The 15,382-nt window shown below is 39.3% G+C and overlaps 1 long non-coding RNA gene across 1 annotated transcript in view; it reads right to left on the bottom strand.

Annotated features, from left to right (window-relative positions):
• Positions 1–547: 547 nt before the first annotated feature.
• Positions 548–15,382, bottom strand: part of LOC133269175 (uncharacterized) — a 77,965-nt gene continuing 63,130 nt past the window's right edge. Inside the window, exons 2-3 of the long non-coding RNA XR_009743354.1 lie at positions 2,509–2,649; positions 548–808 (exon numbers count right to left, since the gene is read on the bottom strand). This is a non-coding gene — a long non-coding RNA (uncharacterized LOC133269175). The remainder of the gene's footprint in view (positions 809–2,508; positions 2,650–15,382) is intronic.

Genomic DNA, 15,382 nt, shown 5'->3' with positions numbered 1-15,382 from the left:
AAGTGTTTAGGCAACCAAACATGCAGTTAAGCACATAAATGTAACTGTACCAGTGCAAGTCCTATGGATTTCAACAGATGATGCAGAAAACACTACTGACAACAATTTTTTGGCAATAGGAGCTTAAATGCTTTTGTAAATAGAACTCTTGAACTACGAGCATGTAGAAACAACAATAATTACTGATTTTCACAGAAACACAGCATGGTTTGAGTTGAAAGGGAGCTAAAAGATCATCTAGTTCCAATCACCCTGGGGTCCAATCACCAGGGACCCCTTCCACTAGACCAGGTTGCTCAAAGCCCCATCCAACCTGGCCTTGAACACTGCCAGTGATAGGGCAGCCAAAACTTCTCTGAGCAACTTGTGCCAATGTCTCACCACTCTTACAGTGAAGAATTTCTTCCTAATATCTAATCTAAATCCTCCCTCTGTCAGTTTAAATCCACTGCTTGTCCTGTCACTACATGTCCTTGTAAAAATTCCTTCAGCAGCTTCCTTGCAAGCCCTTTTTAGGTACTGGAAGGTTGCTATAAGGTCTTCCTGGAGCCTCCTCTTCTACAGGCTGAACAAGCCCAGCTCTCTCAGCCTGTCTTCATAGGAAAGGTGCTCCAGCCCTCAGATCACCTTCATGGCACCCTCTGAACTTTCCTGATTGTGCAAACAATATATTATAGCTGAAAATCAATCTAGCAAATGGTAAAATAATACCTTCATAATTATATGCAGTTACACGAGTTATCTGTCCTGTGGGGCCATACATAATGGGAGCAACTACTTCGGCAGCTCATAGCTTGTTTGCATTCTCCTGAAACCAAGAATTAATTTAGAAAAGCAGAAAGAAAAAACAAGCTTGGTTTGGTTTTAGCAATTTCAGACACACTGTTAATAATCGTGGTTTGAGCCTTCATCTTTAACTGAGCAAATGGAAACTGTTTGGGCCACCTCTCTCCCCCTTCCTTTGCACATCCGCACAGCAGCACCAAAATTCTGCCCAGGACGCTGTTATGATCCTCTTGTAGAGTGGAGGAGTCACACAAAGGCAGATGTGCACTGAGCATATCATAAAGATATTACTGGGAAAGGGGCTGCAATTTCAATAAATGGTGTATTTCTCAGATTCCATCTCCAGTGTCTTCTGCAGCAGCTCCATATTTTCTCCTTTCTCCTAAGGCTTTCCACAAATAAAGGGCACTGCTTCCCTTGTCACTCCCACATCTATGAGAGCAGCCACTGCCTTCTTTGACAAATCCAATTACTCTTCAGGATGGTAAAGAGTAATTCCTCTTCCTTGAATTAAAATAATCACCTTGCTGGTTTCCTCGGCACCAGTTAGGAGCCACCTCTGGACCTGCCACTGCCTAGTTCCACACAGGTGAGGTCCATGAGAAGGGGTAGGTGCCTAGACATCATCTCTCTGCCTTCTGAAACTTTCCTTACACTAAAGGAAATTTTGCTGTTAATTTAAGAAAACTTTGAGGTTTTCATTTTTTAAGAAAGACAAATTGAGAACTAGGACCTGATTGCTGAGCTGTAACTGCTACTTTGACTGACAGAAACAGTGAAACTATCATCTTAGGAATTTATTTCTGCTGCAACATTATAAATTTTAAAATGTTATGGCTTTTCTTTGAGCCTAGTATGATAAAAATGTGAATATCTTCATGTATTAAATGCTGTCTTCTAGAGAGCATTATTGCTTAATATTCCCTCATACTTCATAAATTAAAGCAAAAAAAACCCTTAAAGTTAACTTTTTTTTTCCTGAAACAAAGATACCAGCGAGCTTGATTAATATACAGATGCTTTATTCTTCTGGGACTGTGCTTTTCTTTTAACAGAGTAATATGTTCTGCTTATGCTCTTGCAGCTACATAGATTTATACATTTTGCATTTTAAAATAATATATAGAACTTAATATGGTTATGCAAAATGTGTGCTTAAAGTAAGGCATAGCACTTTTGTTCCAGACGGTGAAGGCAAAATGCACTGAATTTGCATTACATTTAGCAAAGTTAAATTTTAGAGTAGCATAGGTATATGTGCAAAAACCACATTCATCTTGAAGTCTCACTTTAAGTATAAGTAGGTCACAAACCAGGAGCTAAAATTCTCCATCAAATTATTCTGCACAGGTCTATATGGTTGGCTGTACCTGGTTATGCATGCTGCTGGAAGAGGAATCTTGAAGTGATTTGGCAGAAAATGAATACAAAAACATGTGCTGCCTAAAAGACATTAATAAAGGTAGTGTCCCACGTGGCTAGTGTTTTGCTTTACATGCCTGCAAACAGATACCATATTTGCTGGGCTAACTACATAGCCCCCAGCACACTGTGGGCACTATATAAACAGACTTATTCATTATATCTTGGATTTGCACTTAGATTTGTGCACTAAGGACTATAGAGAATGTACTTAGAAAAAAGCAGCAAACCCCAAAAGACGAAGTGAATCTTTGTCAATTCATTATTAGCTTCTTTTTTTTTGTGCTCATCTTCACTTACCTGGCTTTGCATAATCCTGTGCGTCATTAAGTAGATGTAACTCTCTCTTCATATACTGCAAATTGTCTTGCTGCTTTTGCCAGCAGTGCCATCCAAGTTGAAGCCTGTTCATCTGTTTCTACTATTTCTTTTCCATCGCTTCTGAATTAGCACGCATGAAAGAACAGTACAGATATAGATATCAGTGAGATTACCAGTAAGAGATTCTTATGAATGCCTTTGCAAAAGGAGTGAGAAGTGAAAAGATTCATAGCTCATTTTATCCTGGAGCTGCCCAAAATTTATCCTTAAATATCTTTCCCTATGAAAAAAGATAAAAAAAAAATTCATTTTAATCTTCAGTTTTAGCAACACGTGTCAAATAAAATCATCTACTTGTATATAGACAAGTCCCTGGTATTTACAGTAAAAGGAAAAAGAGAAATTCAGTAATTATTAAACAAATTAGAATTATTGCTGGAATGAAGCCCGTCAATAAAGTGAGGAAATACAATGTTAAAAAATCTGCACTGAGATCCCATGAGACCTGTGAGCTTTCCTCACATACAGTAATTTTAGAAGCACATCTGAACAAGGACTGTTCCCAGCAGGAGGGCTGCATGAGCAGAGCAGTTAACCTAGAATAACATTAAAATGTGCTTGACATTGTTATAGATCTGGTGAAACCCTGAAGCAACAGAGGATCTGCTTGAGAAGACCATTCCTTGGTTTAAACAATGAAAAGTAGATAATAAACAGCTTTTTGAGCCCTTCAATTTAGGCTACCCAATTCCTACAGGCTTGTCTCCTAGCAGTTTGACTGTTTACCTGATCCATCCTAAGGCTTTCTATGACCTTTACACACATACTCTGTTTCCATGCAGCATTTTAGCAGCAATTTGCAGACTACCATGTTTGACTGAAAAAACAAATAACCACCAGAATCAGAAGTGAATATTTAAAACTCACTTTCTTCACTAATTGCTATCTATTTTTTTTTATAAAGTGTGAAAATCGAATGATCCTGAAGACTTTTAATCTCTTGTAAAATCTCTTCAAGTTAAGACAATGACTTTGTAAAGTCAGTATAGTCAGTTTAACAGATTACACTGCTAAAATAAGCTTGAGGCCATAAAGAAAACAACCGAAAATTGAGAAGGAAGGAAGGACACTAGGCAGAACTGAAATTTCTCTAAATTAGCAAGTACTGGGGGGGGGGGGGGGGGGGGGGAGAAGCAAGAAACAGTGAGAAGGCAGTGAATGACAAATAATTTTCACAAGCTTTCTTTCAAGCACAGTTGTTAACCTCTACAGGGTGCTTAAACACTAAACAGCCTAACCTCCTCACTGATCCTGCTTTATTAAGCTTAAAACAACATGTGCATTCTATGCAGACACCATATCCCAGGAGAACCTATGGTTTATTTCTCTGAAACAAGGTTCCTTACTTGTAGTTGGAACACGTATGTTTTACCCACCTATTCATGGAATCACAGAATCATAGACTGATTTGGGTTGGAAAGGACCTTAAGATCATCAAGTTCCACCCCCCCTGCTGTGGCCAGGGAAGCACTGCACTAAACCCTGTCACCCAAGGCTCTGTCCAACCCAGCCTTGAACACTGTCAGGGATGGAGCATTCATGACTTCCTTGGGTAACCCATTCCAGTGCCTCATCACTATCACAGTAAAGAACTTCCTCCTTATATCTAACCTAAACTTCCCCTGCTTAAGTCTGAACCCATTACCCCTGTTCTGTCATGAATTCTTCCTGTAAACATATAATCATTCTGTTCTGGTAACAGGTTTTACAGTTTTCATATTCAAGGAGGAAGCCATGGGACAAAGGGACTTACACCAGCAAAACTATCTAGTACCCACTCTTGTGCCTAAATATGTATTACTTATTATATGTATTGAGCCTGCAGTGCTAGTTTCTCAGTCTGACCAGTCGGGTTTTGTCAGTACCTGTCTGGACTGAAGTGTGACTTAAAGTTTATATATGCCCGTAACAAAGCCAATGTATACACCCATACATCGGAGCTCACATGAACATTTGTAAGCATCTACAAATTCAATTTTCAAACACTTTTCCTATTTATACAAGAAAAATAGTTATCTTGCAATAAAAAACACAAAGGTAGGAGCAAAGAATTTAATGAATTCCAATTCTCTCGCTACTTCCTACACTTAGGGGTTGGCAGTTTTTTGCTTAAATGATTAATAAAGAAGTACCTTATCAAGCCGAGTTTGAAAATGTACCACAACATGTCCAGATAACGTTAGGAAACTGTGAGAATACACGCAAAATCATGTACCAAAAAGAAGAAGTAATTGATAGGATACTTTGTCTGAATTTATAAATTCTTGCTCAGGTAATCAGGCCTTTGAGTCTGAGTCTACCTTAACTGCAGTCTTTGTTGAGAATGATCCTACAATCCGTCATCGTTTTTCTTAGTCATTACTCATGGCTGAATCTAGACATAAGCCTTTCTGGGTAGTCTCTGACACAGTAGGTCAAAATCCAGACATTAAACTATGTCCATCATTTGGTTCTTCAGAAATCACTTGGAAGTGCTAAAACCCTCTTTAAAAAAAATCACATTTTATCTAACTAGGAAAGCTAAAACAATTCACAGTCCACAGCCACAACTTTGTACCGAGGATTTCACATAGCTCCAGTTATCAGTTATATATCACACTCCTATTTGATCTCTATTTCAGAATCACAGGTTTTCTGAATGACATAAATCAGCCTATTTTCACTGATGTAAATGATACTGGATCGTGTTATTTGAAGTCAGAAGAGTGTTTTTCAGACCTGCTGAGAAGCTGAGCCAGAAGTTTCCCAGTGTTATATGGAGTTAATAGAAACTTAGCAAAAATTACTCTGTCTGTAACTTATCTCAGTAGGGTAAAAGTAATTTCAAGTAAACAAATACTTTTTGAGAAACCAAAATGAAAGATGTAAAAAAGCCCTAAACTATCAGGTTTTCTGGGCTTGACTTTTCCTATCTCCCAGATTTCCCCCTACAGAAAATAAGTAAAAAACATAACCAACCAACCAACCAACCAAACTCACCCCTCTCCTTTTAGCCATCATTTCCATAATCTGTCTTGCTAAAGTAACTTTTATGTTGTCATAATACCTTCATAATTATTTGACAACTCTCAGATACTTATGGCTGGCTAAATGCGATGTCCAGTCCTCACAATAAGAATCAATGACAACCATCATGTCCTACTTTTCACTGTTACTTATACAGCTGCTTATTTCCAGTTGCAGTTGGCTAGATAAATTCCACTTGATGATCACAGGATAAATTCGCATAAGAGAGTTCATGGTTACTCATAGAGCAAATGGGGAGAGCCCATTTATATCACTTCCCCTATCTTTTTCTCTACAATTTAATTCCTAGGAGCTGCTAGTGTGAAACAAAAAGTGACACTTCAGCTACTTTTAGCTCATGCCTTTCCAGCAGAAACTTGGGCTCCTGGTTCATAATTCAGTGAACATCTCCTCCAGTCTTTAATACACTCACCAAGAACACAGCAGAGTAAAACACACTGCTCTGGGCTTCAGCTGCTGTTGTTTCCTCCTTTGCTGACTGTCCCTTGAAGTCTAAACTTGCACAGGACGAACAGAATGATACCGACTTCTATGGTAATTCAAAGTGCATGTGGCATGGTAGAACCAAGCAGCCATCATGCCGTGGTCCAGGAATGGTTGTGTCACTGAGTGTGCTGCAGGGAGTGTTTACTCCAGGTGATACAATCAGTGAAGGCTATCTTGTCCTCAACAGGACAATGTCTTCAAGTGCAGCAAGACTACTCCAGTCATCTGACATATAAGGATTAGTAAGAAAAAGGTCAGATAAGGCATAATATACTCAGAGTTACAAGTTCTAGAGAGGGTTCAGGCAAGATGCTCCAATGACCATAGAGTGGGAAGAGATCCTGCTATCACAGTTAAGACAATTCAGGCTTACAGAATGGTGAACAACTGCCATAGCATCTCTGGAGCAGAAGGACACTCCTGCCTGCTCCCTCTAGAAAAAAAACACCAAACAAACCAACAAGCCCAAACAGTAACTTTAAGATCTTAAAAAGTCAATTTCAGAAGATGGAATAAAAAACTCTGGACAGTTTTTGCTTTGCCTGAACTGTTTCACCTTATACTAATGAAAATGTGGAACATGACTGTGGGTTTGATTTAAAAAAAAGCTAAAAAAATAATTATTTCATTTTAGAGATTTTTTTCCACACTCAGCTACAATTTTCCAATAAAATACCCACAAGATTCCTGTGTAGTTCATGATGCATATTCATGGCTGTAAAAATACTCAACAATAGATGAGCCCATAAGTACTCATTAGTGTTTATTAAGCCAAAGTCTGCTTTTGCAAAGTCTTAAAATATAAATTTACCTTCCCTAACTTATTATTTTCAATATACACTGCCATTAGTTATGCAATTTTGCATGTCTTCACTTAGCATTTGATGGTGTAGCACCTGCCTGTATTTGTTTTCTTTTAAGCCAACATTAGCAAGCGACATAGAGAGCAAACTCCAAGGGAAAAGTCACTGTCTACTAGCAGAAGTGAAAACAGAGTAGGGGTTTTGGTTTGGTTTTCAGTAGAGTGAAATGTAGTCCATTTAGTACAAAACAAAATTCTTTTTTTTCTGTAAGAAAATATTTTTTCTTAAGAAAAAAACAAACCCCAAAACATTGGAATCTTAGTTTTGTACTGGATTTTAGCCAAAGATTCTATTAAAGGGTAGTATTTCTTGTCTCATATACAGCTGTATCTTCTGGATTGTGACCATACCTCTCCTTTGTGCATGGTTACCACTGTGGAAAAGATTCTCAAGAGATGGCATAATGTGAGTGTAGGCTACTGAGAGAAACACAGTTCTATATTATCACAAAATTCTAAAGAAAAATCTCCCACAAATGAGCAGACTGCTTACATGAGGACAGTCTATATTATTAGCCTTGAAGGTTCTTCGAAGCCTAGTTAATCTTAGCTAAAACCAAGAATTTCACAGTAGGTAAAATTATCAATACAACGCATATCATAACAGTGTAAACGGCAGAGGATGGATTATTTTCACTGTGTCCTATTTTTATCTAAACGAGTGAAGAAAAAGTAAAAAAAAAAAATAAAAAATAAAGCTATGTAATGATAAATAATTACTGTTAGACCTTGGCACACTGAAAAGCACACTGTTTTTTTTCAAAGATAAAGCTTTCATGCCTTTTTGCTATTTACAGTGCATCATTTCATGAAGAATTCTTCTTTGCCTTACAGAAACCCAGAGGAAAAAACAGAACTGGCTTCCTCCCTCCTCTCTAATTTGATATTTAAATACAGCAATACATACTTAAAAGAATATCATGAATTGGGAAGAATTAGACTCCTGGACTCTATTGCAGTTTTGAACTCAGTACAGTGGTATAATATTATTCCTGTTTGGATACGGTCTACTGTGGCAAGGCTGAAGTGGGAGGTGTCATTTTGAATCATAGAATCATAGAGGAGTTAGTGTTGGAAAGGACCTTAACATCACCTAGTTAAAGTTTAAAACAGAGCTTTTTAAATATGTCATTTCTACTGTTCATTTCAGTAAATGTTACTGTTAGGGGATTTTCAATCACATCTTGTTATCTTCCATTTTAAAAGTGATTAAACATAAGTGCAGTCCCAAGCATAGACCACAGCATCTCAAAGGTGACTGACCTCCATTTGTACTTAATGCAAGCTGTCTTTCTTGTTTCCTATGCCCAACACGCATTTGGTTTGAACTGAAATGTTATGGTACCATACACTAATATGGTAACTTTGTGTTGAAAACAGCATAATGGAAAAATGAACTTACTAAATTTATGCTTGATTACTACATGGTTTAGACTGTGATTGGGAGGCATTACAATTTTAATTCTACTACACTACAGATGAGCATTAATAATATACTTACGCAATTGGATGTGTTCCCTTAATCAGAGCTGGGAAAATGGATAGTTCAGTAAATCAGTTTTGGGTTCAGATCTTTTAGAATTGAACATTTCTACATATCATTACAGAACTATCTTGACTTAGAAGGTACTAAAATATAAAAGAAAATACCAACTACTTAAAATTTCACTTGTTAGGAAACAGATTCTGACACCTCAGATTCAGGTTCAGTAGCTTTTGAGCAGTTAGCTGTCATCCCATGAGTAAAAACATCAGAGTCAAAATGAGCACTTTATCCATCTCCCTGGGTAAAGGCAGTTACCAAGTCAATTTCTGTGTTGCTGTCTTCATGGCCCCTGGAGCAACTGGCACTCTCAGACCAGATACGTGAATGGGAGATCTCAGTGACCTGGCAAATCCCAAGCTATTAGATGATAGTGTCCAAAGTCCTGAGGTCACCCTAAATTAAGTAGTTTGCCTGGATGCTGGCAACATGGATCAGAAAAAACTAATAAGGGAACAAAACTGCTTCTCTGTACCATTGATATCAAGTATAGTTGTCCAGGCATGATAGAAGACAGCATTTTCACAAAGGAGTGAATATTAGAATCATAGAATAGTTTGGGTTGGAAGGGACCTTCAGGTGTCACCTAGTCCAACCCCCTGCAATGAGCAGGGATGTCTTCAACCAGATCAGGTTGCCCAAAGCACACCCATACTGGCCTTGAATGGCTCCAGAGATGGTTCATCCACCACCTCTCTGGGCAACCTATGCCAATGTTTTACCACCCTCACTGTAAAGAATTTTTTTCCTCACATCCAGCCTGAATATCACCCTCTTTGACTTTAAAACTATTGCCTCCTCATCCTATCAAATAAGCTCTTCAGAAGATATTACCCAAGTCACACAGCAATGTTTGCTCTGTGCTTTTTTATACTGCTGAGTCCTTTTTGCTCCTTTTTTTTTTTTTAAAAGCAAGCATTTATGAAAAAGGTAGTATCTCCTTGAGCTTAGATAACAGGCAAACCTTAATATTTATTTACAAATATAGCTATATTTCAAATTGGGTCATTTTCAATATGCATTTTAAATACACCTTTAATTTAAATGTTCACAAAATTTCTTATCTCTGCCAGCTAGATTTCAGCTGACCATTAAGAACATAATTATTGTGAATTACCCATAGCATACAAACATGTACTTTTAATAATCTTCTCTCACATTTCACAATAAATGTTTCAAAACCCCTGTTATATTTAATGAGCATAGAGTAGCTCTCTATTTAGCCTGCATTTTAACATGTTCTGCATTTAAGTATGCAAAAGATATTTCTATTAGCCTTAAAGCTACAAATGAAATAATGGCAACATGCCAAAAAAAGGTAGGTAATATAATATTACCTTTGCCCTTCACAATGCCTATTCAGCTTTTCAGTCACTGGATTTTGACACCCAGTGAAAATGTTATTGTGCACTGTGAACACACTTTATCAGCAGACCAGACTCCCTATCGATTCCCTCAGTGGCTTTCTAACCAAAGCTTGGAAATGAAGCAATTATCTACTGTGTGTAGAAATGAACTGAAAAACACCATGGTTCACCAGCTACCTGAATTACTATAGCTCACTATATCTCCAATTACAGTACTTCCATCTAATGTATTTTGTTTTATTTCAGTGTTCATTTTAACAAGATTAGGGTTGGTTACCATAACACCTATCTCTAGTGTTATTGATTGCAGATCCTACTTTCCTCCTCTGGAATTGGGGATTACTGTAGGCATTGCTGAGCTTGAAAGTGGTGCTGCCTTACCCTGAACTGCAAGTATTCTTCGTGCCAACTGTTAGAAAATAAAGCAACCCATCTGCTTAGCAACACAGGTGGCAGCGAACATTCTGTCCTCGTGCTCAGTTCCCTGCAGGCACTACCCACCGACAGCAGAGCTCCAGCCACAGTCTCTGCATGTGCTGCTGCGAGTTCTGATGGGAGCTGAGTGGGATTACTCTGCTAAAAGTTGGTATATCATATGTGCACTGAGGCCACAGCTTGAAGGTGGGGAAGGGACACACCAATAAATCACTTTCAGACATTCATTGTGAACCTATGCTTCTTGATGCTTTTCTGTTCTTCCTTCAGTTCCTTTCCCAGCCTGAGATCACCAGTGCAAAAATACAGCAGCCTACTAAAAACATTATTATCTATTTTCTGTTGAAATTCTGCTCAGTTTAAAAACGGTGACAATTAGTGGAAGCTGCCTAATGGAGAGCTCTGAAATCTCCTGATCTACTAAATGTATTGGGTTTATTCTTCAAAGTACCAGTTTTACAGACAACTGATTTATCTCTGTTCATTTGCACCATTGATTCTCTTTATCCTAATGGATAAAGCCAGCAACTTACCATTTACACCAAAGTCAAAAAGAAATGGAAGTCCAGTGGCAATAGGGAATTAAAAATTCTCCTTCCACGCAATTCTTCTTGATTAGCACTGAATGCACCCTGATTATAAAGAACTTTTGCATTAATGCCCCATAATCTATTTGTAATGACTGCTCCTGGAGGCACTTTCTTTTTTCATTGCACTGAAGTACAAAATAATTAATTGGAATAAGACCAACAGGAAAAAAGAAAAGGTGAGTTATACTATCTTACAGCCATAGCTATGAAATAAAACATTACATAAGTTGAATTGGGTGAGTAAAGCTAGCATCATATACAGGCACAATATAAAATCACAAAAATTATTTATCTTCTGTGAGATTTTAATAGTAAGAAAAATATTATATAATATTAAAATATTTAGGGAAGAATGTCATAGCCACTTATCTTCTAAGCATTGCCAAAATATTAACAGTTTTGCTGTACTGGACTCCTAATGTTAAATATTAGATGCTTGGAATTTCTAATTATTAGCATAAATCTACGTCTGGATTGGGATTTATTCTTACTAAGTTGAAGCATTATTATACTTGAAATCTTATTATTGTCAGTTAAGGAAACACTGTCTCAGCTGCTTTACATACGATTATGTGGTTTACATAAGTAAAATGGGAAAATAATTAGAAAAATCTAGCAGCTTATTTCTCAGTTAAGTGAGGATCTACAGCAAAGTTTAATTATCTCATTGACTATCATGGACAGTTTCTAAGAGGCTTGTTATAAGGCTGCTAGGAATTGTGCAATAAGACAAAATCTTATCCTGTTCATTTTAATTTTAACTGTGAAGGAGTTCTTGAAAATATGTCCAAATGACCTTTTGAGCCAATGAGCTCCCTTTAGGGGGAGCATTTACTCCTCTTCACTTGGAATTAGGGGATACTGCTGGGTTGTGGGAGCCTCTTTTCCCACTGATCTGTCTGCATAGGGTGGGAGCAGAGCTGTTGTTCCCACCTCACCTAATAGTGAGGCCAGGGTGCCTCTAGGCCACAGGGGCAAGAGCCCAGGTTTCCTCTGCTGTTGCCCCAAGCGTTGCAGGAGAGATAGTCTTGTTTCATCTGTTTCCAAAGGGAGAAGTTTTTCTTTTAACTCAGTTTTGTAGTGCTGGAAATACACTTACCTAACCAACCAATAACAACCACAAAAATAGGGAAGAAAAATAAAAATAAAAGAAATTAAAATGAAAGTGGCATTTTAAATATTGTATACACTTCATATTATTGTAAAGAAAATATGAAGTTGAACATAACGTGCACAGAAATTTCAAATGTGTCTCATTTAAAAACCGCATTGTTATTTCCTCTTATACGGCCAGTTGGGCAAATCATCTTGTAAAAATCATGCAAAAGAATGCATTAGCACCAATGTATTCCCAAACCAGCTCAAATATAACTGCTTTTTTGTGATAGAGAGTAGTAAAGAAGGAGACACACATACACACCCAGAGAAATCCCGTTCTATGTCTCTGGTAGCTTACAGTGTCCCCATAAGTTTCTGCTCCATGGGTCCTGTGTAGATGTAGCCCTGAGCCTTCACCTTTCTTCAGCAAAACAAATTCATTATAGTTTAGTATTGCTCAGAGCTGTTCAACCACCTATTGAGTGAATTCCTGCTGTTCCAGCTATGCAGGAACAGGTTGTCTTTAATCTGCAGTTTTCACAGGAGCTGACTGGCTATAAACTGAATGGTTATGATGACCACTGATATTTGTACAAAGCTTCTCTCTCTCAGTTCTTAAGGAAATCAAAAGAGCTAGAGCTGGCAGATGAGTAATTAAAAAAAAATTGCATTAAGAAGGTACTAGAACTTTGACAAGGAATACCTTGAATAATTAATCAGAATAATACCATTTGACTATCCTCAGAACTGTTCAGGTAATGAAGAAAGCTATTTCAAACCCATTACTGGAAATGTCTGCAGATGTTATTGGTACGCACAAGATAACCTGCTGTAGAGTTGCATTTTTAAAGTCAGGTATTGTGGCTTAAGCCCAGACGGTAACTCAGTACCATGCAGCCATTCGTTCACTTCCCCACTTCCTCCCCTCACTCCCAGAGGGATGGGGAGGAGAATCAAAAGGATGTAATGCCCATGAGTTAAGAGCAGACCAGTAACTAAGGTATAACACAAACCACTGCTGCTACCACCAGGGAAGAGAATACAACTGCTCACCACCCTCCAACCTATATGCAGCCCGACCCGAGCTGATATCTAGCCCTTCCGGGTAACTGCCCCCAGTTTATACACTGGGCATGATGTGCTGTGGTATGGAATACCTCTTTGGCTAGTTTGGGTCAGGTGTCCTGTCTCTGCTTCTTCCTGGCTTCCCCTCTGCCCTGGCAGAGCATGAGACTCACAAAGTCCTTGGTCAGAGTAAACATTACTGAGCAGCAACTAAAAACATCGGTGTTATCAGCGCTGTTCCCAGGCTGACAGTCAAAAATACAGCACTGCACCAGCTACTAAGAAGGAGAAAAATGACTGCTATTACTGAACCCAGGACAGTATTCACCCCATATTACATACCATTCACGTCATGCTCAGATCCCACATTTTCAATATACTATCACTCTTGTCTTATATATATATATACATCCATGTCCACACAGAGAGAGAGAGAGAACATTCCTTAGTGCATGGACCAATCCCTATAAAGCTGCTGAGTCCATCCCGTCCATGGTGTTGGGCTCCATCTCTTGTAACAGCCTTTCAGAGCAGGAGAGGCTGTGTGCAGTGCTGGATCGTTGCCTGCTGATGATACTGCAGAACTCATCTTGTTTCATCAAAGTTCATTCTTTGTTGGGATGATGGTCGATGGAAAGTCAGAGCCAGCTGCTGGTGACCTGAAGACTTCTAGTTGGTGGGCTACAAAAGTACTACATAGCAGGCAACAGCATACAATTAAGTTCAGTGGCTGTTTTCCCCTAAAATCAAATCCCCTTGAAGTACACATCGGACTTCCCCATCTTCCCGCATTATCCACCAAGTACATCTGGGTCCCTGAGCAAAAGCAACCCCACAAGTGGGTTTGCCTTTACCTGAAGCAGGAATAACCCAGACTGTCTTCCCCAGCAAATTCTTCATATGCACCACAGTAACTTTGACCCCCTCTACAGTATGCAAAAGTTCTGACTGGGCTGGGCCAGCCCTGTGGGCAGATCCTCTGGTGTTGACCAACCAGGTGGCCTTTGGTAAGTGTGTATCCCAATGCTTGAAAGTTCCCCCACCCATTGCTCTCAGTGTAGTTTTTAACAGCCCATTGTACCGTTCGATTTTCCCAGAGGCTGGTGCACGGTAGGGGATGTGATATACCCACTCAATGCCATGCTCTTTGGCCCGTCTATAAGGTTGCTCTGGAAATGAGTCCCATTTTCTGACTCAGTTCTCTCTGGGGTGCAGTGTCACCACAAGATTGGCTTCTCAAGGCCCAGGATAGTGTTCTGGGCAGTGGTGTGGGGCACAGCGTATGTTTCCAGCCATCCAGTGGTTGCTTCCACCATGGTAAGCACATGGTGCTTGCCTTGGCAGGTTGGTGGCAGTGTGATATAGTCAATCTGCCAGGCCTCCCCATATTTGTACTTCAGCCATCGTCCTCCATACCAAAGAGGCTTTAACCGCTTGGCTTGTTTAATTGCAGCACATGTTTCACACTCATGAATAACCTGGGCAATAGTGTCCATTGTTAAGTCCACCCCTCGGTCACGGGCCCATCTATATGTTGCATCTCTGCCCTGATGGCCTGAAGTGTCATGGGCCCACCAGGCCAAAAATAATGTTGCCGATCTAAGTCTCATTTAATTTGCTCAAAGGCTTGTTGTTGCTCAGGGCCCCATTTAAAATCATTCTTCTTCTGGGTCACATGATAGAGAGGGCTTACAATCAAATTGTAACTTGGGATGTGCATTCTCCAGAACCCCACAGCACCCAAGAAAGCTTGCGTTTCTTTCTTATTAGTTGGTGGAGACATTGTTGCTATCTTGTTGGTCACATCTGTGGGGATCTGTCTACGTCCATCTTGCCATTTTATTCCCAAAAATTGAATCTCCTGTGCAGGTCCCTTGACCTTACTCTATTTTATGGCAAAACCGGCTTTCAGCAGGATTTGGATTATTTTTCTCCCTTTCTCAAAAGCTCCTTCCTCTGTATCACCCCACACAATAATGTCATCAATGTACTGCAGGTGTTCTGGAGCTTGCCCCTGTTCCAGTGCAGTCTGGATCAGTCCATTGCAGATGGCAGGGCTGTGTTTCCACCCCTGGGGCAATCAGTTCCAAGTGTACTGGACACCTCTCCAAGTAAAAGCGAGCTGTGGCCTGCACTCTGTTGCCAAAGGAATTGAGAAAAATGCATTGACAATATCAATCATGGCATACCACTTGGCTGCCTTTGACTCTAGTTCCAGCATGTCCAGTACGGCAGCACTCAATGGTGGTGTGACTTCATTCAGGCCACGATAGTCTACTGTTAGTCTCCACTCTCCATGGAGAGAAAGCTGGGGCAGTGC

This window comes from Pezoporus flaviventris, unplaced genomic scaffold (genome assembly GCF_033815535.1).
Source record: "Pezoporus flaviventris isolate CSIRO_AGI_PZ_B2104156 unplaced genomic scaffold, CSIRO_AGI_Pfla_v1 ptg000015l, whole genome shotgun sequence".
NCBI lineage: Eukaryota > Metazoa > Chordata > Aves > Psittaciformes > Psittacidae > Pezoporus > Pezoporus flaviventris.
Note: the sequence above shows the minus strand (reverse complement) of the source record. Positions and strands in the feature narration are given on the sequence as shown.